This window comes from Lepus europaeus, chromosome 14, assembly GCF_033115175.1.
Source record: "Lepus europaeus isolate LE1 chromosome 14, mLepTim1.pri, whole genome shotgun sequence".
Classification (NCBI taxonomy): domain Eukaryota; kingdom Metazoa; phylum Chordata; class Mammalia; order Lagomorpha; family Leporidae; genus Lepus; species Lepus europaeus.
The window spans coordinates 69,712,579-69,738,020 of NC_084840.1; the positions used below are offsets into that span (position 1 = coordinate 69,712,579).

At 44.0% G+C, this 25,442-nt stretch overlaps 1 protein-coding gene across 2 annotated transcripts in view; it reads left to right on the forward strand.

The window, feature by feature from the left end:
* Window positions 1-6,577: 6,577 nt before the first annotated feature.
* Window positions 6,578-25,442, forward strand: part of USP6NL (USP6 N-terminal like) — a 198,524-nt gene continuing 179,659 nt past the window's right edge. Inside the window, exon 1 of one of the 2 annotated variants that reach the window (XM_062210917.1) lies at window positions 6,578-6,770. The gene's annotated coding sequence lies outside the window, so the exon portion shown is untranslated. The remainder of the gene's footprint in view (window positions 6,771-25,442) is intronic. The other variant, XM_062210916.1, reaches the window with a different exon arrangement.

Genomic DNA, 25,442 nt, shown 5'->3' on the forward strand with positions numbered 1-25,442 from the left:
ATCTATTTATTTGAAAGGCAGAGTTACAGAGAGAGAGAGAGGAAGAGGCAGAGAGAGGGATCTTCAGTCTACTGGTTCACTCCCCAAATGGCTACAACTGCTGGGGCTGGGCCAGGCCAAAGCTAGAACCAGGAGTTTCTACCAGGTATCCCACGTGGGTGCAGGGCCCCAAAGTCTTGGTCCATCTTCCACGGATTTCCCAGGTGCAATAGCAGGGAGCTGGATCAGAAGTGGAGCAGCCGGGACTCACTGACACCCATATGGGATGCCAGCCTCAAAGGCTGTGGCTTAACCCACCCCACCATGGCGCCAGCCCCCATTTTTCACTATCTTATAACACTTCTTAATATAAGTGTGCTTTATGAGACATAAGTAGAAGTTAAATAAATGCCATGGTATCTCAGCAGTGGCCAAGTGGATGGTTGAAGTATCACAACTGTTGGTTAAACAGGTGGAAGAAATTCTCCAAAGCTGTAAAAATGCAGTGAGATTTTTTTTCAAATGGTGTGGCATCATTACAGATTTCTGGTAAACCATGACAACCACTTTGGTATGTAATCAGGCACTGGGTGGTTGTGAGCAAAAAAGCAGAGAGGCAGCCTTTATAGAGGAAAACCAGCAAGTCAGTTCTGTTTTTTCTTTACTTTTTTTGGGGGGAAGGGGGAGGAGTCACAGATCCCTTTGGCATATGCAAAATGTTAGGAACTTTCTGCCCAAAAGCATATCTGGTTCCTTCCTTCTCTCAATCCTTCTTTCCCCCTGCTCTCCTTTCCAGTTTTTTTTTTTTTCCTGCTCTGCTCCTCCGCTCCCTCCCTCCCTCCCTCTCTCCCTCCCTCCCTTCATTCCTTCTACAATTATTTAAGGGCAATGATTCTTTTTCTGTTTTTTGTCAACTTTTATTTAATAAATATAAATTTCCAAAGTATAACTTTTGGATTATAGCGGCTTTTCCCCCCAAAACCTAACCTCCCTCCCATCCACGACCATCCCATCTCCCACTCCCTTTCCCATCCCATTCTTTATCAAGATTCATTTTCAATTATCTTTATATACAGAAGATCAACTTAGTATATACTAAGTAAAGATTTCAACAGACTGCACCCACACGGACACACAAAGTATAGAGTACTGTTTGAGTAGTCGTTTTATAAGGGCAATGATTCTGTATCAGACACTCACCAATGAATAGGATAGAGCAGAAGAAAGGTAAGTTCCCCAAGGACATGGCATGTATATTCTGAAGATGGAGAGCTAGGGAAAAAAAAAAAAAAACCCTAAGCCCAGTGCAAAATAAGACAATCTCAAAGTCAGTAACAAACTATACACAAACTCTCACATAGAATTTAATGGAGTTCGCTGAACTTCCATGGACTCACTGCTCTGCAATCAAAAACTTCTCTTTTTAATCCTTTGATAATTTTTTAAAAGATTATTTATTTATTTATTTATTTGAAAGTCAGAGTTACACACAGAGAGAAGGAGAGGCTGAGAGAGAGAGGTCTTCCGTCATCTGCTGGTTCACTCCGCAAATGGCAGCAATGGCCAGAGCTGTGCCCATCTGAAGCCAGGAGCCAGCAACTTCTTGCAAGTCTCCCATATGGGTGCAGGGGTCCAGGGACTAAGGACCATCCTCCACTGCTTTCCCAGGCCATAGCAGAGAGCTGGATTGGAAGTGGAGCAGCACCCATATGGGACGCCGGCACTGCAAGTGGCAGCTTTACCTGCTACGCCACAGCGTCGGCCCCAGGATAACTTCTTTATATAGCAGTGTGCACCTGATTGGTGATCAGCGCATCACGTTTTCACCTACACTGCATACACGGATGTTGATTGATGGAGTATTTTTTATTGTAATGGAAAACAGACTAATACAAGCATTTCTCATCAACTCATTTCAGGAATCTGCAGATGTGTAAGAAACCACACTAAACTCAGTCGCTTAAGACAGCAATCTATATTGCTCTCATGGTTCACCGGGTTGACCGGGTATTGAAACTGGCTTTTTTAATCAATAGAAGGGCACTGGCTTCTTATCAAACTTCACAAGTTACTTGACTTGTGAGTATGTGTATGTGCCCTGCAAGATTTTCCATAGCCTCATCTGCTTCCCACCCCCACCTCAGGGAACTATCTAGTTATCCCTCTTAAAAAAATTAAATGGAGGCAGGCGCTGTGGCTTAACAGGCTAATCTTCCACCTTGCGGCGCCGGCACACTGGGTTCTAGTCCTGGTTGGGGCACCGGATTCTATCCCGGTTGCCCCTCTTCCAGGCCAGCTCTCTGCTATGGCCCAGGAAGGCAGTGGAGGATGGCCCAAGTCCTTGGGCCCTGCACCCCATGGGAGACCAGGAGAAGCACCTGGCTCCTGGCTTCGGATCAGCGAGATGCGTTGGCCGCAGCGGCCATTGGAGGGTGAACCAACGGCAAAAAGGAAGACCTTTCTCTCTGTCTCTCTCTCACTATCCACTCTGTCAAAAAAAAAAAAAAATTAAATGGATCAGATAGCCATGGATTCACATTTCAAAGTTTCAGTTTACAGGAGATTCTAGGAACCAACCCTTTCATCTGTATTTTGAAGATGGGTAATTTGCTTTGGGAGGTTTCTTTTTTTTTTCCCCTCTGTGTTCTATATTCTTATGTTCTCACCACAAATTGTACTTCTGGTCTTCATTAGTCCAGGATTCTGTACTTTCACTTTTGGCAACGTTTTAAGTGCTGCCATTAGCATAGCACATGACTTTTGCAAAAACGAAGTGCAAGTGTGCATCTCTTTTATTCCATTGATAGGAGACATAGTTTTCAACCTTTGGTATTTGTGAGATATTTTAATTAGTACTGCAAATTGTGAGCCCTACCTCCTTTAACTTTTTGGTGACTTATTAAGCTTTTATCCTTTCTTCAACTGGAACAGCACTTTAGTATCACAAAATATGATGTCGGAACAAATATATTCATGGAGGGAATATAATCTAAATGTAATTATTAATTAAAATTACTAGCCTTTTAATCAAAATTATTAAGTGTAATTATTTAGAGCAGAGATTGGTAAACCATGGCCTTATGTGTCAAGTTAATCTATTTCCATAAGTAAATTATTTTTTTTTTTTTTATTTGAAAGGCAGAGTTACAGAGAGGCAGAGGTGGAAAGAGAGAAAAATAGGCCTTTTATCCGCTGGTTCACTCCCCAGATGGCCGCAATGGTCAGAGCTGCACTGATCCGAAGCCAGGAGCCAGGAGCTTCTCCTGGGTCTCCCATGCAGGGTGCGGGGGCCCAAGGACTTGAGCCATCTTCTACTGCTTTCCCAGCCCATAGCAGAGAGCTGGATGGGAAGATAAGCAGCAGGGACTTGAACAGGTGCCCATATGGAATGCTGCCGCCATAGGCAGAGGCTTAATGAAACCCAGCCACTCTTATTCTTGTACATATCATCCATGGCTGCTTTCCAATTTATTATCTTCCCCGCTAAGAAGAAGTCTGTGCTTCCCTTGTTTAGAGAAAAGGTGATTCTACCTGTGTTTCTTTGATAATCATTGACATAGACACCATGGTACATTGACATATTGCCAATTATGCCATAAGCAGATGGCACAGGCATACTGCAGACCTGCCATATGTCAAGCGCTGTGCTAGGGATGTGTAGTAAAAATTCTTTCATTCTTAATTTCTAATGGTATTTCCAAGGTGCTTAATAATGAAAATGATGGCAAATTCTTAAAGTTACAGTACTTAAGAACAGTACAGGATGTATACTGAGGCGACTGGCTGTTGACATTTGTCGACATTATATGGGGATTTCTGAATTTTAATAACACTATAGAATCAGAATGAGTGCTATTATTGAAGCATAAGATTGAGCCAATGGTACTCATGATAGAGCCCCAAAGAAAGTGTTTTTTAAAATGACTCATAATTAACAGCAAAGCATCTGAAATTTCCACCTCATTGTGCCAAACAAGACTGTGGCGGGGTTGTCCCTCCCAAATCTCTGTCAGTCCGTTCACCAGTGACTGGGCTCTTTGCAGTGAAGTCCCTTGAGTGATGCCCCTTGTCTCTGTGGTTCCCCAGGTCTCACTAAGCGATAGACGCTCAGCCACAAACATGGGCTTTCTTAAATTTTTTTTTAAAAAGATTTATTTTGTTTATTTGAAAGTCAGAGTTACACAGAGAGAGAAGGAGAGGCAGAGAGAGAGAGAGAGAGAGAGAGAGAGAGAGAGAGAGAGGTCTTCCATCCCCTGGTTCACTCCCCAATTGGCTGCAACAGCCAGAGCTGTGCTGATCCAAAGCCAGGATCCAGGAGCTTCCTCTGGTCTCCCACATGGGTGCAGGAGTCCAAGGACTTGGGCCATCTTCTATTGCTTTCCCAGCCCATAGCAGAGAGCTGGATGGGAAGTGTAGCAGCCAGGACTTGAACCTGCACCCATATGGGATGCTGGCACTGCAGGTGGCGGCTTTACCCGCTATGCCACAGCGCCAGCCCCAAATATAGACATTTAATTCAGTAAATCTTTACTAGTTTTTCCATGTGCAAAGCAATCTGCTGGGTCCAGTGGGGGCCCCTAATGCAACACCAGTGAAAGCACAAAAAGTTGGTGGAAAAGCAGAATGAAAAGACACATTTATTTTGGTGTGTAAAGATAAAGGCTTATTGGGGCCAGCGCTGTGGCACAGTAGGTTAATCCTCTGCCTGGAGCACTGGCATCCCATATGGGCACCGGTTCTAGTCCAGGCTGCTCCTCTTCCAATCCAGCTCTCTGCTATGACCTGGGAAAGCAGTGGAAGATGGTCCAAGTGCCTGGGCCCCTGCACCCACATGGAGATCGGGAAGAAGCTCCTGGCTCCTGGCTCCTGGAGATCAGCGCAGCTCTGGCTGTTGCGGCCCTTTGGGGAGTGAACCAACAGAAGGAAGACCTCTCTTTCTCTCTCTCAGTCTGTAACTCTACCATTCAAATAAATAGATAAAATCTGTTTTTTGTTCTTTGTTTTTAAAGATAAAGACTTACTCATTTGATGGTAAGGATGGAATAAGCTGCCTTGAGTATATTGTTGATCCTCAGTTGTGGGGATTGTAGAGGAAGACACCTTATGTGTATTATGTGCGTCTTGTGTGAACATTGTTAATTCCCCATGGAGTTCGGGCTTTTGGCTGTTGGAAATGGAGCATGTCCCAATTTGTGTGATCACTCATCTGAGACTTCAATAATTTGGCACAAGTATTTGGGAGTTGAAAAAGTGTCCCCTGTCCTTCAAATTCCTGGTCTGCTTTTACTCCATTTATGAAACTAGTTATACCATTTCCTTGTATCAGGATCATAAAAAATACACTCGTTTTCATAAACCTGGTTCAGAAGAATGAAGGGCGACTCAAAGGCAGGTATAAGTTTGTATTTTCTTAGGAAGTGTTCACATGAGATCAGAAGACTGGAGAGCTACAAGGAGTCCTAACCTCACTCACTTCTTCAAGTCTGTGTTCTGGGGAACAACCCGGGACCACGCCTCCTCCTTCCCAGCCCTCCTGAGCAACACCGTGCACAGCACCCACCCAGCACCCAGTTTCTTCGTGTCAGTTTTCACCAGCTGGAGAAGAGAAATAGTAGCAACAGCACAGACCCGCCGGCTTCAGTAATTCTAGTTCAGGAAGCCTTTTAGTTATGTGCACACCCTAACTTTTCTAGTGTCTACTGAATAAATCATTTAACTGTCAGCTAATTACAGCGTTGGAAAGTTTACATCATTCATCTTTTTATGGCACCTCTTAATGGAAGACTGTGGAGATGGAGCCTCTTGACAATTTCCACGATATAAAAAAGGAAAGCTGACCTACAGAAAGATGGGACAAAGATGAACACTGAGGCAGCCTGAAGCAGCAATGGGATCGGACACAGTAGCCTACTTAATGCCGCGATCTGTGCGCGTGGAGCCAGTTCCTGAGAAGCGACACAAGTGTGATTTGTGTCACAAGCAATGCCATTTCACCGACTGGATGATCTCCAACTTGCCACCGAGCGCTCCGCTTGCTCCCGCAACTACCCCTCAGAGCAGACACGATTAGCCCCCTGTACAGAAGTAGAAAGTGCAAGGTCTGACACCAGATAAGCCCTGGAGCCAGAGAGGAAGAAACCAGCCAGTCTGGCTCCGGGAACCACGCTCTCGTCCCCTACTCTGCTGACAGAGACCCGCCAGGTCTCAGCCATTCTTTTTGACACATCAAGTCGCACACGCCAAGTGTCGGTCATTTCCGTGCAAACGCCTCGAAGCCCTGCTGTGGGTGTTGGGCCTTCCCTGAACTCGCGCCTGCCGCTCAAGGAAGCCGGCTTTGCGCCCAGGGAGTCCAGCGCACCCCGCGCCTCCACCTGCAGCCCCGGGCCCGCGCCCCCGCGCCCGGCGGGAGCGCGCACGACGGGAGCGCGGGAGTGGCGCGCACGTGCCGCCGGGAAGGGGCCGCCCGGGCCGCGCCAAGATGGCGGCGGCCGCGGCCGCAGCGGCGACGGTTGGCGGCGGCCCGTGAAGCGGGCGGGGCCGGCGGCGCGGAGGCGGGGTCCCGGGCGAGCCGCCCTGGGAGGCGGGGGCCGTTTCCATAGCGGCGGCAGGAGGTGTCGCGCCGGGGAACTTCCTGGTTCGCGGGCTCGGCTTTGCCGGGATCCTCTTGGAAGGGAAACAATGGGGCGGAGGGCACTGCGGTAGCCGCCGCCGCCGCGCCGCACCAGCTTGGCCGCCCGGGACTGCCCGCCCTGCCCGCTGCTCGTTGCTCTCGCCGACGGGACCGTCCGGAGGTAAGTTCCTGTCCTCATCCCTCGCCACAGCCGGCCGGCAGGGGCGGCTTCCCGGGGCGACCTCCCGGGCGGGGATTCGGAGTTGGCCCCAGGGAGCCGGACGCCGCCATTCCCGGACCCGGGAGGAGGGGACGCCGCTGCGGCTCGCGGGCACAGCCCTGGAAGCGGGCAGGCTGCGGGAACGTGCGCGGGGTGCCCTCGCCGGCTTCTCCCCGGCTTTGCGTGTTGGGGGGTCTGCGGGGTGATTGGCAGGTTGGCGGGCGCCAGGCTGGGGGCCTCGCGCAGGGGGCCCAGGCGGGGGCTGCGGCTGCCCAGCGCCCGGGTTGGGGGGGTGGGTGGAGCCCGCTGCCCTCTCCCCCGGTGCAAGTTTCGGTCCCGGGGGAGACGAGTCTCCCGTGCAAGTTTCGCTGGCGTCCTGCAGAGTGCGAGCGGGCAGAAGTGAGGCAAACTTCGTGCTCTGAAATGACTGCCTTGGTGCGGCGGAACTGTCTCTCCCTGCGGCGGGGCGAGCTAGGGGGTGAATGAGGGGTGTGGGAGAAGCCCGGGAATCGGTGCACCTTGGCAAAGTTTTGCACAGTAGTTTGGAGCTCACGAGTGTGGGGCGGCGCGGCGTTTGCAGCGCGAGAGCACGGTTCCTCGCAGGTGTTTGAAAGCTGGAAAACGGTGGAAGCCTGCGGACGTTTCTGTAACTTGGACATTCTGTCTCTCCCCTGCCTCTTTTCCACGCAGATGAAGGAGACTGTAGACTTGAGCACGCCTGTCCCGTACGGGACTCGGAAGGAGGCTTGTTGAGTTGGAAAATACCCCATCTTTGGATATAATTTGACACGAATAGAGAAAATAAAAGTGGGGATACTGTCTTAAGTATTGTACTTTCTGGAATAAAATGATTTCAGTCCTACATTAATCCTTTTAAAAAAGAAAAATCTTTGGGGGTAAATATGATTTTCTGGCTCAACTTCGAGAAGTTGCACAGAAGTTTATGATAGATCACCCTGGCCAAGTTGCTCCTATCCTATATTGAGTCTCTGGGACGAAGGCAAGGTGTTTTTTTTTCTTTCCTGAAGTCATCTTAATAAGAATCAGTAAATTAGCAGGCATCAAACGAGTAGAAGTTTATTTGCTTTTAGTTTTTATTCAGCCAAACCCTAAAATTAACAGAAGTTATTTCTGCATTTTGCCATTACTTTATAATCGAAGTTGTAAACATGGTATATAGTTCTTTACTTAAAATGTGTTTGGATTCTGTATTCTACATGGGCAATTAAAGTGTGGCAAAGCAGAAAAGAAAAATATTACACTCAGAAAAGTAAAAATTAACTTGCAAAGAAAAAACAGCCCTAATTGCAAATACAGGTATCCCGAGTCAACAGAAATTCCTTTGCAGATTGTGTAAAGTAATGAGTTGTCACACAAGCATTCACAGCATAATTTGCCAAATATTAAGAATTTGAGCCCTGAGACTTAAGTGTATATGCCTACTTACTGTTTTTAGCTGGGCTGTGTTTCAGGTAAGGATAGTCCATTACCAGGTTTCTTTCTTTCTTTCTTTCTTTTTTTTTTTTTTTATAGATATATTCATTTATTTGAAAGGCAGAGTGACATGGAGAGGGAGAAGGTGGGAGCCCACAATTCCGATCTGTTTTCTCATGTTGGTAAGGGGTGCGGTGTGGGGGGAGGCCCAAGTACATTCCCAGGCACATTAACAGGAAGCTGGATCAGAAGCCGAGCAACCTGGGCTAGAACTGGCAATCTCAGTAAGCAGAGGCTGAACCCTCTGTGCCACAACTACTCCAGCCCTCCCCCCCATTACTAGTTTTAAGAATGTTTTGAGATGCAAATACCTCCTAGGGAGGACTTTGGTTAAACGTAGTGGTGAATGTTTTGAGATGCAAATACCTCCTAGGGAGGACTTTGGTTAAACGTAGTGGTGAGTAGTAGTGGCTGGTTGGGTGCTGTCTATTGACTGACAACCTTAAGTGTTGTAGGGCACCCAGAGAGACCTATCCGCCACAGCAGATGCAAGCTGGCTGGCTGGTCTGTCTTTGCTGTCTGTATCAAGTTATTCTTACATTTTGTAGCCCGTGAAGATGAGTGAAAAAGAGGCCACTAAGTTCAAGTTAGTAGCAAATGGAAAACAAAAACACCTGCTTTGGGTAAAAAGTACCAGGAGTGTTAAGGCAGTTTGAAGTTGTCAGGGCTTGGAATTCGCAAGCTTTTGGAATTGTTGCTTCAGCTAGAGAGGAGACAAGTGATTAAGTTTTCTGGTCTATCTTTGCAGTTTCACTGTAACCATTCTTGTTGTATAACTAGTGCCGTTGAGACCATTAATTATCAGAAAGTTACTGTTTGTCCCTGTATCCCTCTGTGATTTTTGAAAAGGTATATTCTGTTTTCAGATGTGGTTTAATTATATTTGTTGACTCATTTTCCCCTTGCATCTTTACAGTGGAAGTCGATATAGAAGTAATACTTTGAAAGAAATCTGATTTCTAGTGCACTTTTGGTTAGTATTTGGGGATTAGCCAGTGGGACCCAGAGTTATGAAAACATGGATTCTCAGCTGACTTATCTCATTTCCAGGCTCATGCACATTCTTAATTTTTTTTTTTTTTAAAGCTTTCATTTACTTATTTGAGAGGTAGGGTTACGGATAGAGACAGGGAGAGACAGAGAAAGGTCTTTCATCCGATGGTTCACTCTCTGAATGGCTGCCACTGCCAGAGCTGCGCTGATTAGAAGCCAGGAGTCAGGAGATTCTTCCGGGTCTCCCATGAGGGTACAGGGGCCCAAGCACTTGAGCCAACTTCCACTGCTGTCCCAGGCGATAGCAGAGAGCTGGATCAGAAGTAGAGCAGCCAGGACACAAACCAGTGCCCATATGGCATATGGGGGTGGGGGGTGCTTAGCCTGCTACACAGGTCCCTCCATGATTTTTAAAAGCTTATTTCTTTGTAAAATTGGGGAGAATTGTAAATTCTAATTTGTTTATTTGATGAATATTTCAACAGCGCCTTCTGTGCACCTGGGAACCTTGTGTTGGGTACTTGTTTTCAGCCATGTGGGATGAGTCCTTTGAAGTAAAGCACAGGAGGCTATAAAATCTGTAGCTTGGGAACCTAACTTGATTTTGGGGGAGTCAGGGCACATTTTCCTGAGGAAGTGACTTGGAAGACCTGAAGGGTGAGGAGGAGATCATAGGAGAAGCGGAGAGTTGGGTAGGAGGGAAGCTGGGAGAAGAACATGTATACAAGTCGATGAAGAGGTGGTTGTGAGGTTAAGTAGGTCAGAATGCTTGTATGTTAATTCCCTACAGGGCTCATAACTGATTGCTAGTACTTATGCACATAAGACTCTTGGCACCATTCTCTATCCATCTGAATGAAGTGGCTCAGTTTTGTTCTAAAGCCATTATAGAAAGGGAGTCAGCGCAGGTGACTAACCACATTAGACCTGGCGTCTAAAGTCTGTTGGTTCCTTTGCTTGCTAGTTTCTATAGCTGTGAAACTGGCATTAAATATTAAATAAAATATTCTTTGATTTCTTTACAGGGATATTTTATGGTATCTGGGTAGTTTTTTTATTGCATTCATCTTTTGAAGAGCTTACACTACCTTATTTAAAATGCTTACTTCTCACTAAAGTAATCCATCCTAAAATAAGTAGCAGGTAGTTCATTTGCATCTAGAAGGGTCAGGAGTGATTTTGGAGTTTCACACCTTACTTTTTCTCTATCTCTCTCTCTCTTTTTTTTTTTTTTTGACAGGCAGAGTGGACAGTGAGAGAGAGAGAGAGAGAGACAGAGAGAAAGGTCTTCCTTTTGCCGTTGGTTTACCCTCCAGTGGCCGCTGCGGCCGGCGCACCACGCTGATCCGAAGCCAGGAGCCAGGTGCTTCTCCTGGTCTCCCATGGGGTGCAGGGCCCAAGCACTTGGGCCATCCTCCACTGCCTGCCCGGGCCACAGCAGAGAGCTGGCCTGGAAGAGGGGCAACCGGGACAGAATCCGGCGCCCCGACCAGGACTAGAACCTGGTGTGCCGGCGCTGCAGGTGGAAGATTAGCCTATTGAGCCACGGCGCCGGCACACCTTACTTTTTAGATTGTTTTTGGATCTAAAGAGATTACATATGATTTAGCTATTCTGCAAGAGGTACATATTGCACCTATGCACCTTGCTGAAATTGATAGGAGAATAAAAAAAGTTATAATTTTATCCTAGAATTTCCCTTTCACTGAGTTCACATGAATTAAAAACATTGATTTTCTCATGAAATAAGTGAAAGTGCCATTCAAAAGCTTCTTAATATATTAATTTTGTAAGATATTGTTATATAGATCACTGATGGCAAATTGACATTTTATTATGGATTAATATTATTTATCAGTCACTTGGCTCTCTTATGCTTTTAAAAGTTTGTATTTGTTTCCATTTTTATTTGAAAGGCAGACACACCCACATATACACACATACACACAGACAGACACACATATAGAGATCTTCCATCTGCTGGCTCACTCTCCACATCTCTGCAACAACCATTGCTGGGCTGGGTCAGAGCCAGGAGCCTGGAACTCCCTCTGGGCCTCCACATGGGTGGCAGAGATCCAGCTGCTTGAACCATCATCTTTGCCTCCCAGGGTTTCCATTAAGCAGGAAGCATGATTGGAAGTGGAAGAGTCAGGCTTTGATTTGGAACGTTGGCATCTCAAGCATTAGTGTAACCTTTGCACCTAATGCCTACTCAAGGCTTCTTGTTATTTCTTTTTTTTTTTTTTTAATCTTAATGTTTATTTGCATATCCATGATAATGGGAGAAAAGACAAGGTGAAGTATGATTTTGAGTCAGTTACAGGGGCCGGCACTGTGGCACAGTGGGTTAACGCCCTGGCCTAAAGTGCTGGCATCCCATATGGGCGCCGGTTCGAGTCCCAGCTGCTCCACTTCCGATCCAGCTCTCTGCTGTGGCCTGGGAAAGCAGCAGAAGATGGCCCAAGTCCTTGGGCCCCTGCACTCATGTGGGAGACCCGGAGGAGGCTCCTGGCTCCTGGCTTCGGATTGGCACAGCTCCGGCTGTTGTGGCCAATTGGGGAGTGAACCATCAGATGGAGGACCTCTCTCTTTCTGCCTCTCCTCTCTCTGTGCAACTCTGACTTTCAAACAAATAAATAAATCTTTAAAAAAAAAAAGTAAGTTACAGTGAAAAAAATGGACTAGATGGGGAGGCTAAAGCGTAGAAAAGTTAGAGGTGTGAGTGTGTATGTGTGTGTTGGGGGTGCTGGATATTTTTGTGTATTTCCCTAAGGCATACATTAAAAAATAATGAATTGGTATATAATAACTCTTTACTGACAATAATATTAAAGCTAATTTTAGGGGCTGGCGCCATGGCTCACTTGATTAATCCTCCGCTTGCAGAGCCGGCATCCCATATGGGTGCCGGGTTCTAGTCCCGGTTACTCCTCTTCCAGTCCAGCTCTCTGCTGTGGCCCGAGCGGGCAGTGAGGGATGGCCCAAGTGCTTGGGTTCCTGCACCCGCATGGAAGACTAGGAAGAAGCACCTGGCTCCTGGCTTCAGATTGGCATAGCTCCGGCCATAGCAGCCATTTGGGGTGAACCAATGGAAGGAAGACCTTTCTCTCTGTCTCTCTCTCTCACTGTCTAACTCTAGCTGTCAAATTTAAAAAATAAATAAATTAATTAATTAAAATAAACCCTAATTTTAAGAACCTGTTTGTCTCACCTGTTCTGTGTTCATTTTTTTCTCTTTCATTGTTTTGGGTTGATTCTTCAAAAAGTTCATGGAAAATACAAATTATGGAATAACTATGCATGGCTATAAAAACTTTTACAGTTGGGGCTGGTATTGTGTGATAGTTGGTAAAGATGTCGCCTGCAACACTGGCATCCCATATGGGCACTGGTTCGAGTCCCAGCTGCTCCAGTTCTGATCCAGCTCCCTGCTAATGGCCTGGGAAAGCAGCGGAAGATGGCCCAAGTAACTTAGACTCCTGCCACCCATGTGGGAGACCCGGATGAAGCTCCTGGCTCCTGCTTCAGCTTGGCCCAGCCCCAGCTGTTGGGGAGTGAATCAGCAGATGGCGGATCTCTCTTTCTCAGTCTCTTGCCCCCAGCCCCGTAACTGTACCTTTCAGATAAATGAAATAAATCTTTTAAAAAGTTTTTTTACAGCTAAATGGATATGTTGATTTTGTTTCCATGAACTTTTTGAAGTATTCTTGTAATCTTATCAAAGTTTAGTGTTAATTGAGACATTCATTTTTTTTCTGGACGATGCAGGACCTTTGAAACATTTAATTTCTTCCTTTCCTTAATTCATTATGGCCATGTTTAAAAACGCATATATGTCGGGGCGGGTGTTTGGTGCAGCGATTAAGCTGCGCTTGGGATGCCCACATCACTTACCAGAGTGCTTGGGTTTGAGTCCCAGCACCACTCTCTTCCACCTTCCTGCTAATGTACATCCTGGGAAGCAGCTGATGATGGCTCAAATACTTGGATTCTGAGGCCGGCGCTGTGGCTCAACAGGCTAATCCTCTGCCATTGGCGCCGGCACACCGGGTTCTAGTCCTGGTCGAGGCGCCGGATTCTGTCCCGGTTGCCCCTCTTCCAGGCCAGCTCTATGCTATGGCCCGGGAGTGCAGTGGAGGATGGCCCAAGTCCTTGGGCCCTGCACCCCATGGGAGACCAGGAGAAGCACCTGGCTCCTGGCTTCAGATCAGCGTGGTGTGCTGGCTGCAGCGCACTGGCCGCGGCGGCCATTGGAGGGTGAACCAATGGCAAAGGAAGACCTTTCTCTCTCTCTCTCTCTCTCTCTCTCTCTCTCTCTCTCACTGTCTACCTTGCCTGTCAAAAATAAATTAAAAACAAACAAACAAAATACTTGGATTCTGGCCATGCTTGTGGGAGACTCAGTTTGGGCTCCTGGCTCCTGGCCTTGTCCTGTCCCGGTTCCTATGGTTATTTGGGAAGTTGAACCAGTGGATGGAAATATCTCTCTCTCAAGTAAATAGACTTATGTATAAAAAAGTAAATCTACTTAAAATTGCAGTGGCATATTTTTGTTGTTTATGCTGTTACTGTTCAGTAAGATTTGCTGCATTACTGACCTTCCATCTGGAACAATTTTCTTTCTGCCTGAAGAATACCTTTCAGGATTTTTTTTTCTCAGAGTGGATCTAGTTTTGAAAAATTTTCTAACCTTTTATCTGAGAATGTCCTTATTTAGCATTCATCCTTGAAATATATCTTTTCCTGGGTATAAAATTCTGGAATGGAGGGGCTCGCGCTGTGGCAGAGTAGGTTTAGCCTCCGCCTGCTGTGCTGGAATCCCATAAGGGTGCCAGTTCGAGTCCCGGCTGCTCCATTTCTGATCCAGCTCTCTGCTAAGGGCCTGGCAAAGCAGTGGAGGATGGCCCAAGTGCTTGGGCCCCTGTATCCATGTGGGAGACCCAGATGAAGCTCCTGGTTCCTGGCTTCAGATCAGCCTAGCTCAGCTCTGCTCTGATCATTGTGGCCATTTGGGGAGTGAACTAACAGATGGAAGATCTCTCTCTGTCTCCCTCTCTCTGTTTAACTCTGCCTCTTAAATAAATAAGTAAATCTTAAAAAAAAAAAAAAAATTCTGGATCAGAACATACACTGGTTTATGTCAGTTCTTTGGAGAGATTATAAATTTTGGCATCCTTATTTCTATTCAGAAGTTAGCTGTGGTTTTTGCTTCTTTTTTTGGTTATTTGTTTCTTGGGCCATTTTTAATATTTTCTTTTTGACTTTGAATTCAAGATGATTTTCTCTCCGTCTCTATTTCTGTCTCTGACTTTGCCTTTTCGCTCTCGCTCTGTTTCTTGTAGGGAGTATCCAGACTGTTTTGATGCTATGACTTGATATGTTTCATCAATTTTAGAAAACTCTCAACCACCATCTCTTTAAATGTGGCTCTTCTCCATTCTCTTGCTTTGAGCTCTGTTGCACAGTGTTAGCCCTACTCACTGAATCCTCTGTGTATTTTACCGCTCCTTTTGTTTTTTCATACTTTTATTGCTTTTTTGTTTTGGATATTTTCTTTTGATCTGCCTTCCAGTTTACTAATTTTCATCTCTGTCTAATCTGCTATGAAGTATATTCTCTGGGCTTTAAATTTTGGCTGTTATATTTTTCATTTCTAGAATTTTATTTATTTTTCAAATGTGCTGCGACTTTTTAAAAATAGCTTTTGGTTTCCTATCAAAAATTTCAAGCTTTACACATTTCTTTTTGGACAGAGTGAACATGGTAACTCTACTCCAGAGTCCTATGAGTTTTTTCTTATATTTTCTGTATTTCTAAAGGAGTTTTGTCTCCTGTATACTTGCTTGTCTTTGATTGTGTGCTGCTCATTGTGCTTGAAAAAGTATTTCTAGAAGTAATCCCAGGTGTAGGTAAGGATTTTTCCATTGCTCTTTCTTAACAAATTGAAATTTAAAAAATTATTTATTTTCACTTTATTTGAAAGAGAGAGAGAGGGAGAGAGAGAGAGAGAGAGAGAGAGGTATTACCCATCCTCTGACTTACTTCCCAAATGCCTGCAACAGCTGGGACTAGGCCAGGCCAAAGTGAGGAATCAGGAACTCTGGGTCCCCACCTGAGTGGCAGGGTCCCCAATACTTGAGCCATTACCTGTTGCTTTGCAAGGTGCGTATTGGCAGGAAGCTGAATTGGAAGTGGGGGATCCAGGACTTGAACCACTCCTCCAAATGGAATGTGAGCATCACAAATGGCTTCCTAACTGGTATACCAATTGCCTCCCTGGAGTTTTTTTTTTTTCCCCAGTAATGCAAGACTTGGTTTAACTGACTTCTACCTTTTCTTTTGTGAGTCAGTTTCTTGAGCTTTTTATTCCAAAGCAAAGGATGGCTCTCCCTTGGGGCTTCTTACCCTCTTGACAATTTTGTTCTTGGCCATTTGGAGAGTGAACCAGCGGATAGAAGACTTTTCTATCACTCCCCCTCTCTGTCTGTAACTCTACCATTCAAATGACTAAATAAGTAAATATAAATAGCAAAAAAAAAAAAAAAAAGTTTTGTTCTGTATCCCTCAATACTGCCTGATTGCTTCTTTTTTTTGGTTATATTAGCCTCTTGGATACCATTTTGACCAGGCATGCTTTTTCATTGTAGATCCTTTACTTTCTTGGATTGTAGCTAATGTGAGAGAGAGAGAGAGAGAGAGAGAGAGAGAGAGAGAGAGGCAATGTGAGAAAGAAAGAGAGAGAGAGAGCGCAAGTGAGTGAGCTCTCCCATCTGCTGGTTCACTCCCTAAATTCTCACAGCAGCTGGGGCTGGGTCAGGCTTAAGCCAGAAGCCAGGAACTCAGTGTGTGTCTCCCATGAGAGCAGCAGCTATCCAAGTGCCTAAGCCGTCACCTGCTGCCTCGCAGGGTGTACATTAACAGGAAGCTGGGGTTGGGAAAACAGCTGAGATCTGAAGCCAGGCACTCTGATATGGGATATGGGCTTTCTAACTGGCGTCTCAACTGCTATACTGAGTGCTGGCCCACTCCTTCCTTTTTTCAAAATAATAAAGTATAATGTACATACAGTAATACGCACTCATCTTAAACACATACCTCAAAGAATTTTTAAAATTAGTTAATTTTAAAGGCATAGCATCAGAGAGAGGGAGAAGCTGCTCTGCTTCCATTCTGGCTCCCTGCTAATGTGTCTGGAAAGGCAGCAGATGATGGCCCAGGTGCTTGGGCCCCTGCCACTCACGGGGAGCCCCAAGCTGCTGGCTTTGGCCTGGTCCACTTGTGGCTATTGTGACCATGTGTGGAGCAAACCACCAAATGGAAGACTTAGCTGTCTCTCCTTCTGTCCCTGTCACTCTGCGTTTCAAATAAATACATAAGTAAATCTTTAAAAAAAGAGTTTCTGTCAATGTTATTAGTTGTGTCACTATAGGCAGTTCATTATATAGAACATTTTTGACACCCCAAAAGCTTCTGCCACACTCCTTTCCAGTTGGTATTCCTGCCATCCTTACCTTAGACAGCAAGTTCTCAGTTTTCTGTCCCCACAATTTTGAGTTTCCTCACATATTTGTGATTTGTGAAGCTGTCTCTGCATCACCTGGTTTCAGTGAGGGCTGCTGGAAGGCTGGACCTTGTGTGCTGGCTGATGGCAGGACACCTAGATGCTGCCTAGCCGTGTGGCCTCCGCTTGTCCACAACACGGTGGCTGTGTTCCCAGGGAGAGGGAAGATGGAGAGGGGGAGACAAGATGAGGCACGCAGAAGTTACAGCGCCTCTTACGGCTTTGCCTTGGCGCTTGTGCAGTGTTACTTCTCCTGCTTTCTCTTCTTCATGGAGGTAGAAACCTACCCAGGTTTAAAGAAGAATAGGGCACAGACTGTGCATCTTGATGGGGAGAGAAGCTTCTGGAAGAGTGTGTACAACCAGAAATATTGCAGTTGAATGTTATTAGAAAATACAGTCTGCCATAGTGGTAGCCTAACACTGTAATACATTACAGTGTATGTATCCATTCTACTTTTCATAGACACTTGGGTTGTTTCCAGTTTTTCACTATCAGGGTAAAGTTGCTGTGAACATTCACATGCATCTGTGTTGTTGGGACATCTGAATTCCTTGCTTTTGAATATAATCCCTAGCAATGGAATTGCTGATTAATAGGTAGACATATTAGTCTTAGTAGTTGCTACCAGTTTGCCAGAGTGTTTGTACCAATGATATTTTTAACAGTTTAAAACTCTACTCAGTATATTTTTGTCCAGCTCTTTGACTTTAAGCAGGAGGGTTGGTGTGTAACACCTGGTCTGCCCTTGCTGGAGATGCGGGTCCCTTGTCGTGTTTTGTGTGTAACTTTCCATGTACATGTGCTTTGGTTTCCCAGCCAGGTATTTGGATATTGAGAATAGGGACGAGGTAGAAGACCTAATTGTGAAGTAATAGAGTAATTTTGAACGCAGCATCTTAGAATATTAAATCAGTGCTAAGGATTCTAAGCGTGCTTATAGTATTTTATTGTATATTATTATAATTAAATACTTAATTAGCATTCTTAGAAATCAAATTAGTGCTGAAAGTAGTTAACATTTTCAGGCTATATACATTAATCCCAGAAAATAAATTTCTAGGTTTTTTAAAAAAGAGTATTGGAGATAGAATACCATTTCTCTTCACTTTATGTCACATTTTGATTCAGTGTTTTATTATCAATTTGGATTCTAAGATTTAATTTATTTATTTGAGAGGTAGATTACAGAGGAAGAGATAGAGAGAAAGGTCTTCCATCCAGTGGTTCATTCTCCAAATGGCTGCAACGGCTGGAGCTGGCCGGGAGCCAGGAGCTTCTTCCGGGTCTCCCGCGTGGGTGCAGGGGCACAGGCACTTGGGCCATCCTCTACTGCTTTCCCAGGCCATAGCAGAGAGCTGGAACGGCAGAGGAACAGCCGGGACTTGAATTGACGCCCGTATGGGATGCCGCTGGTGCAGGCACATGCTTAGCCAACTGTACCACAGCGCTGGCCTCTTGGTTTGAGTTCTAAGCTTATCCACTCAGCTTGCTTGAACAATAGTTTTCTGACTGTTAAAAAAACATTTCCCTCCAAGGTTAATGATTGACCATCACTTGGGCTTCCTTTGTCTCCTTTACTGTTAGTGATCACTTCGACTTCTCCCAAGTGTTGATTGAATCTGCCCCATTTTATTTATTTATTTTTAAGAAAACAACATTTTGGACCAGTTTGTTTTAGCTCATGTCTGGGTTATTATAATTATCAATTGATCCTACTTATAATACTAAGGAAATTAGAGTCTTTCTAGTTGCCCACTGAATTAAAACCCATTTTTAAGTCATAAATGATACAATGCTGGAAAGATAACTTGAAAATTATATTTCAACTGTATTATTTTATTTATTTATTTATTTATTTTTAACTTTTATTTAATGAATATAAATTTCCAGTGTACAGCTTATGGATTACAATGGCTTCCCCCTCCCATAACTTCCCTCCCACCCACAACCCTCCCCTTTCCCGCTCCCTCTCCCCTTCCATTCACATCAAGATTCATTTTCAAGTCTCTTTATATACAGAAGATCAATTTAGTATAAAGATTTCAACAGTTTGCACCCACATAGAAACACAAAGTGAAACATACTGTTTGAGTACTAGTTATAGTATTAAATCACAATGTACAGCACATTAAGGACAGAGATCCCACATGAGGAGCAAGTGCACAGTGGCTCCTGTTGTTGACCCAACAAATTGACACTCTAGTTTATGGTGCCAGTAACCACCCTAGGCTGTCGTCATGAGTTGCCAAGGCTATGGAAGCCTTCCAAGTTTGCCGACTCTGATCATATTTAGACAAGGTCATAAAAGACAGAGTGAGGATAGTAACCAATGATCCTAAGAGTGGCATTTACCAGGTTTGAACAATTATACAGCATTAAGTGGGTATTAAGACTAAAAATGGATCACTACTGATAGATATGTTAACTACAAAAGTATTTCCTTTGCCATAGCCCTTTTTAACGCATAGTCCTTTGGCAGTGCTGCGTGCTAGGTCAGCTGGAAATTTTAATTCTGGTATTACAAATGAGAAAACAGACTCAGGCAATTGAATTGAATTGCTAGAAATGCAAGGCAGACTTCTCTCAGCCATCCTGCAGCTAACAACACATTCAGAAGAAGAGAACTAAAGAGAAATGGAATAAAGTGGGAATTGAGAGCTTTTTAAGGGACTCTAAATATTGTCAGGTTCCTCAAAACCAAATACATGATATCCTTCAGTTTAGCTGTTATCTGTACAGCTCAGGCATTATGTGCAGTTCTGATACGATGTGGCAAGTATGACATTGAACAAATTTTGAGCCACTTTTGAACTTGCCTTCCCCAGCTCCAGTCCAGTCAAAGCTAAGCCCAGGTTAGTTTTAGTGGATTGGGTGGGCACCAGCTTTGGTAATTGTCCCAGACTCCAGCCCTGGTACAGCCTGAACCTGTTCTGGCTTTGGTGGGTGTGTTGGTTGCATACACCTGCCTGGGCTACAGTGCCCCCTTCATCATCTTGCCGTAGGTTTGGAGTACCCTTGACGCTAGTCCCAGAATGGACTGAGGCCACCTTGGTTTTGGTGGGTGCATTTGGTTGTACATACCCAACTGGAATGTGTGACTTCCTTCTCTCATGAGCCCTAGATGTTTGGAGTACTGTAGACACAAGCAATGCTGTGACCTGAGCCTACCTTAGCTTTGGTGAACATGGTTGGTTGCACGACCTACCTGGGCTGTGCAGCTCCCTTCTCTAGTACAACCCTGTGTTGGTGAGCACCCCAGATTCCAGCACTGCTGTGGCCCAAGCCTGCCCCAGCTTTGATGTGCATAAATGGCAAAGCACATGTATCCCAGATTTGGGCCTGGCACTTGTACAACCCTGGTCACTACCACCAAGACCTGCATGTCCCTGCTAAGCTGCGAGGAATCCCCCACGTTCCTGCTTTCACTGCCATCATTGACAGTGAATGATGCCCTTTAGCATCCAACTGAAACTAAGGCCAGATTTACCTACAAAACCTAGACCTGAAGACACATCTTGAGGAAGCAGCCTTCAATCCATGAAAGTCCCCCTTTAAAAAAGCAGTAGAGGCAACTGATGGGCCAGATGCACACATATCAGCACAGGGGCACTAGAAGCATGAGAAAACAAGGCAGCTGGATGCCCTAAAGGGAATCCAAAACCCTTTAATGTCAGACTCTGTAGGAAGGGAGACTAAATGTCTGATAAAGAACTTAGAAGAATGATTATGGGTTGGAGCTATGGCGAAGCAGGTAAAGCTGCCGCCTGCGGCACTGGCATCCCATGTGACCTCTGGTTCGAGACCGGCTGCTGCACTTCTGATCAGCTCTCTGCTATGGCCTGGGAAAGCAGTAGAAGATGGCCCAAGCACGTGGGCCCCTGCACCTGCGTGGGAGACCCCAAAGAAGTTCCTGGCTTCGGATCTGTGCAGCTCTGGCCATTGCAGCCGGTTGGGGAGTGAACCAGCAGATGGAAGATCTCTCTCTCTCTGTACCTCTCCTTCTCTCTCTGTGTAACTCTGACTTTCAAATAAATAAATAAATAAATAAATCTTTAAAAAAAACAAGTTTTAGAAATTCAGTAAGTCAAAAAATACAAGAGGCCTCGACGACAGATCAAGCAGAAGAAATATTTGAACTTACAGATGAGTTTTTTGAAATATCCAAACCTAAAAAAGAGAAGAAAAAGAAAAGAACAAATGAAAACAACCTCCAAGACCTGTGGAACCCCATTAAATGAACAAATGTTTGAGGTGTGGGGATTCCTGAGTGCAAAGAAAGGGGTAAAAGCCTAGAAAACCTATTCAGTGGCCAGCGCTGCGGCTCAATAGGCTAATCCTCTGCCTGTGGCGCTGGCACACCGGGTTCTAGTCCCGGTTGCTCCTTTTCCTGTCCAGCTCTCTTCTGTGGCCCGGGAGTGCAGTGGAGGATGGCCCAAATGCTTGGGCCCTGCACCCACAAGGGAGACCAGGAGAAGCACCTGGCTCCTGGCTGCGGATCAGCGCGATGCGCCTGCTGGCAGTGGCCATTAGGGGGTGAACCAACGGAAAAAGGAAGACCTTTCTCTCTGTCTCTCTCTCTCTCTCTCTCACTGTCCACTCTGCCTGTCAAAAAAACAAACAAAAACAAACAAACAAAAAAACACAAAACCTATTCAGTGATGCAGTATTTGAAAACTTTCCCAATCTGCAGAAAGATAGGGATATTAAGTACAGAAGACTCATAGGACCCAAGAAAGACATAATCCTCACTTTGACCCACATTACATTCAAACTCTCAAAAGTATAGCAAAGAATTCCCAAATTTGCAAGAGAAAATTGCCAAGTCAGTTTAGGTGGAACCCTCATTAGATTAACAGCAAATTTTCCAGCAGAAACCTTATAGGCCAGGAGGGAATGGAAATATAAGGAATTTGAAAAAAAAAAAAAAAAAGGTAAACTAAGTCATTGCGCATCAATAAAACTTTGAATATAAAAGGTGTAAATCCTCCAGATAAAAGATACAGACTAGCTGGATGGATAAAAAAGCAAGACCCAACAATATGCTGCCTATAAGAAACACACTTCAGGGCCGGCACTGTGGTGCAGCAGGTTAAAACCCTGGCCTGCAGCGTTACCACCTCATAATGGTGCTGGTTCGTGTCCTGGCTGTTCCACTTCCGATCCAGCTTCTGCTAATGCATCTGGGAAAGTAGCAGAAGGCGACCTAAGTCTTTGGGCCCTTGCACCCACATGGGAGACATGAAAGAAGTTTCTGGTTCCTGGGGTTCGGATCCACTCAGTTCTGGCCATTGCAGCCATTTGGGAAGTGAGCCAGCAGATGGAAGACTTGTCTCTCTCTTTCTCTACCTCTCTCTGTAACTCTTTAAAATAAATAAAATATATCTTAAAAAAAACACACACTTCTCCAGAAAAGACACACAAATACTGAAAGTGAATGTTGAAAAAGGTATTTCATGCAAATGGAAGCCAAAAGTGAGCAGGAATAGCTACACTTATATCAGACAAGACAAAAACTGTTCAAAGAGACAAAGGTCACTGTATAATGATCAAGGGATCAGTTGAATAGAAAGGATGATGATTTTGAATGCATGTGCACCTAATACTGGGTTTTTACCAAACATTATTAGATCTAAGGGGAGATATGAGCTTCAATATAATAGTAATAGGGAACTTTAAAATCCTGTTTGCATCATAGGATAGATCACCCAGATCTACCTATAGAGTAAACCTGTATTCTAGGCCCAGAATGTTCTATCCAATAGCTGCAGAGTACACATGCTTTTCATCAGCACAGGGAACGTTGTCTAGGAAAGACCATATGTTAGGCCACAAACAAGTCTCAGCAAAATTTAAAAAAATCAAAATCAGATCATGTATTAGACCACAGTGGGTTAAAACTAGGAGTCAACAACACAAGAAACTCTAGAAGTTGTACAAATACAGGGAGACTGAACAACATTTCTCTGAATGAACAATGGGTCATGGAGGAAATCAAAAGTGAAATTAAATTTCTTGAAGCCAATGAAAACAGAAATGCCTCATCCCAGACTTAGGAGATAGAACAAAAACAGTATTAGAATTAAGTTTGTAGGAACAAGCACCTACAATGAAAGATACAAAGATATCAGATGAACAACTGTATTTCAAGGATCTAGAAAAACAAGTGCAAACCAACCCCAAAGTGATTATCAGGCCAAGAACAAATGAATAGAAACTAATAAAACATAAAAGATCAGTGAAATTAAGAGTTAATTCTTTGAAAAGAAACAAAATTGATAAAACACTAGCTAAGTCAATTAAGAAAAAACAAAAAATAGAGATAAAAGGGAGATATTATAACTGATACCACAGATATACAGAGTATCATTAGGGACTTTTATGAGCAAATATATGCCAGCAGATTGAAAAACCTTGAAGAAATGAATAAATTTCTAGATACGTGTAATTTACTAAGGCTGAATTGTGAAGACATAGAAAACACAATAGACCAATAAAGAGTAATGAGATTGAATCACCAATGAGTCTCCTAACAAAGAAAATCCCAGGACCAGCTAGCTTCACTCTTTAGTTCTACCGTATTTATATGGAAGAACCAACACCAGTTTTTTTTTTTTTTTAAGATTTATTTATTTATTTGAAAGTCAGAATTACAGAGAGGAGTGGCAGAGAAAGAGAGAGAGAGGTCTTCCATCCAATGGTTCACTCCCCAGTTGGCTGTAACAGCTGGAGCTATGCCAATCCGAAGCCAGGAGCCAGGAGCTCCCTACAGGTCTCCCATGTGTGTGCAGGGGCCAAGGACTTGGGCTATCTACTTCTGTTATCCCAGGCCATAGCAGAGAGCTGGATCGGAAGAGGAGCAGCTGGAACTAGAACCGGCGCCCATATGGGATGCTGGTGCTTCAGGCCAGGGCGTTAACCCGCTGTGCAACAGCGCCGGGCCAGCCAACACCAGTTCTTCTCATAATATTCCAGAAAATTGAAATGGAAGGAATTCTTTTAAATGCATTCTATGAGGCCAGTATTTCTTTGATTCCTAAACCAGATTAAGGATACAGAACAAAAGAAAACTATAGACCAATTTTCTTGATGAGCATAGATGCAGAAATTCTTAATGTAATGTGGACAAATTGATTCCAAAAAACATCAGAAAGATCATGTGGGATTTATCCCAGGGATGCAGGTTTCAGCATTTGCACATTTTTACCCTTCATTCATTATGCTTATAATTTGTTATATCAACGGAATGAAGGGTAGACATCATATGATCATCTCAATAGCTGCAGAAAAGGCATCCATTCATGTTAAAGAATGTCGAGTAAAATATGTACAGAATGAACATACCTCAACGTAATAAAGGCCACATTTGACAAATAATAGCCAGTATCATATTGAATAGGGCAAAGCTGAATGCGTTTCCTCTAAAATTTGGAACCAGATAAGGATGTCTGCTCTCACTGCTCTTATTCAGTATAGTACTGGAAGTTTTAACTAGAGCAATTAGAAAAGAGGAAGAAATCAAAGGCATACAAATATAAAAGGAGAAAGTCAAATTATCACTGTTTGATGATGTAATGATTCTATATATAGAGAATCCAAAGATGCTACCAAGAGGCTTAACGTAGTACAGTTATAGGATATGAAATCACCACACAAAAATTATTTGGACTTCTATATACCAATGAAGAACTTGCTGAGAAACAAATTGTAAGAGCAATCTTATTTGCAATGGTCCACCCTCCCCTATACAATATGTTGGAATACATTTAACCAAGAATGTGAGGGACCTCTATGATGAAAATTACAAAACAGTAATGAAAGAAATTGAAGAATACACCAAAAATTGGAAAGATCTCTCATGGAAGAATTAATATTTAAAATGCCCATATTACCTAAAGTGATTTATAGATTTAGTGTAATATTTGTTAAAATATAAATGACCTCATGGCATTAGAACAGTCCTGAAATTCATATGGAGTCACAAAATTCTCCGAACAGTCAATGCAGTCTTGAACAAATACAACAAAGCTGGAGACATCATACAATACCAGATTTCAAGATATGCTACAGATCTGTTGTAACCAGAACATCATGATACTGGCATAAAAAAGGAACACATACATCAGTGGAACAGAATAGAGATTTAAGAAATGAGTCCATGTGGCTACAACCAGCTGATCTTTGACAAAGATGCCAAAAACATGTAGCAGGTTAAGGACAGTCTCTTTAATAAATGGTGCAGCTAAAACTGGATAGCCATATGCAGGAGATTGAGAATTGATACCTACAGTTTATCCCATATAAAAATCATTTCAAAATGAATGAAAGATCTAATTATAAGACTCCAAACTATGAAACTGCTAGAGAAAAACATAGGGGAGAATTCTCCAAAACATTGGCATAGGGAATGATTTTTTGGATAAGCTCCCAAAAGTACAGGCAACAAAAGCAAAAATAGACAAAGGGGGTTATATCAAACCAAGAAGCTTCTACACAGCAAAGGAAACAACTAGTAGAGTGATAGAAGGAGAGAAAATATTTTCAAACTACTCATCCAACAAAGAATTAATATCCAGAATCTA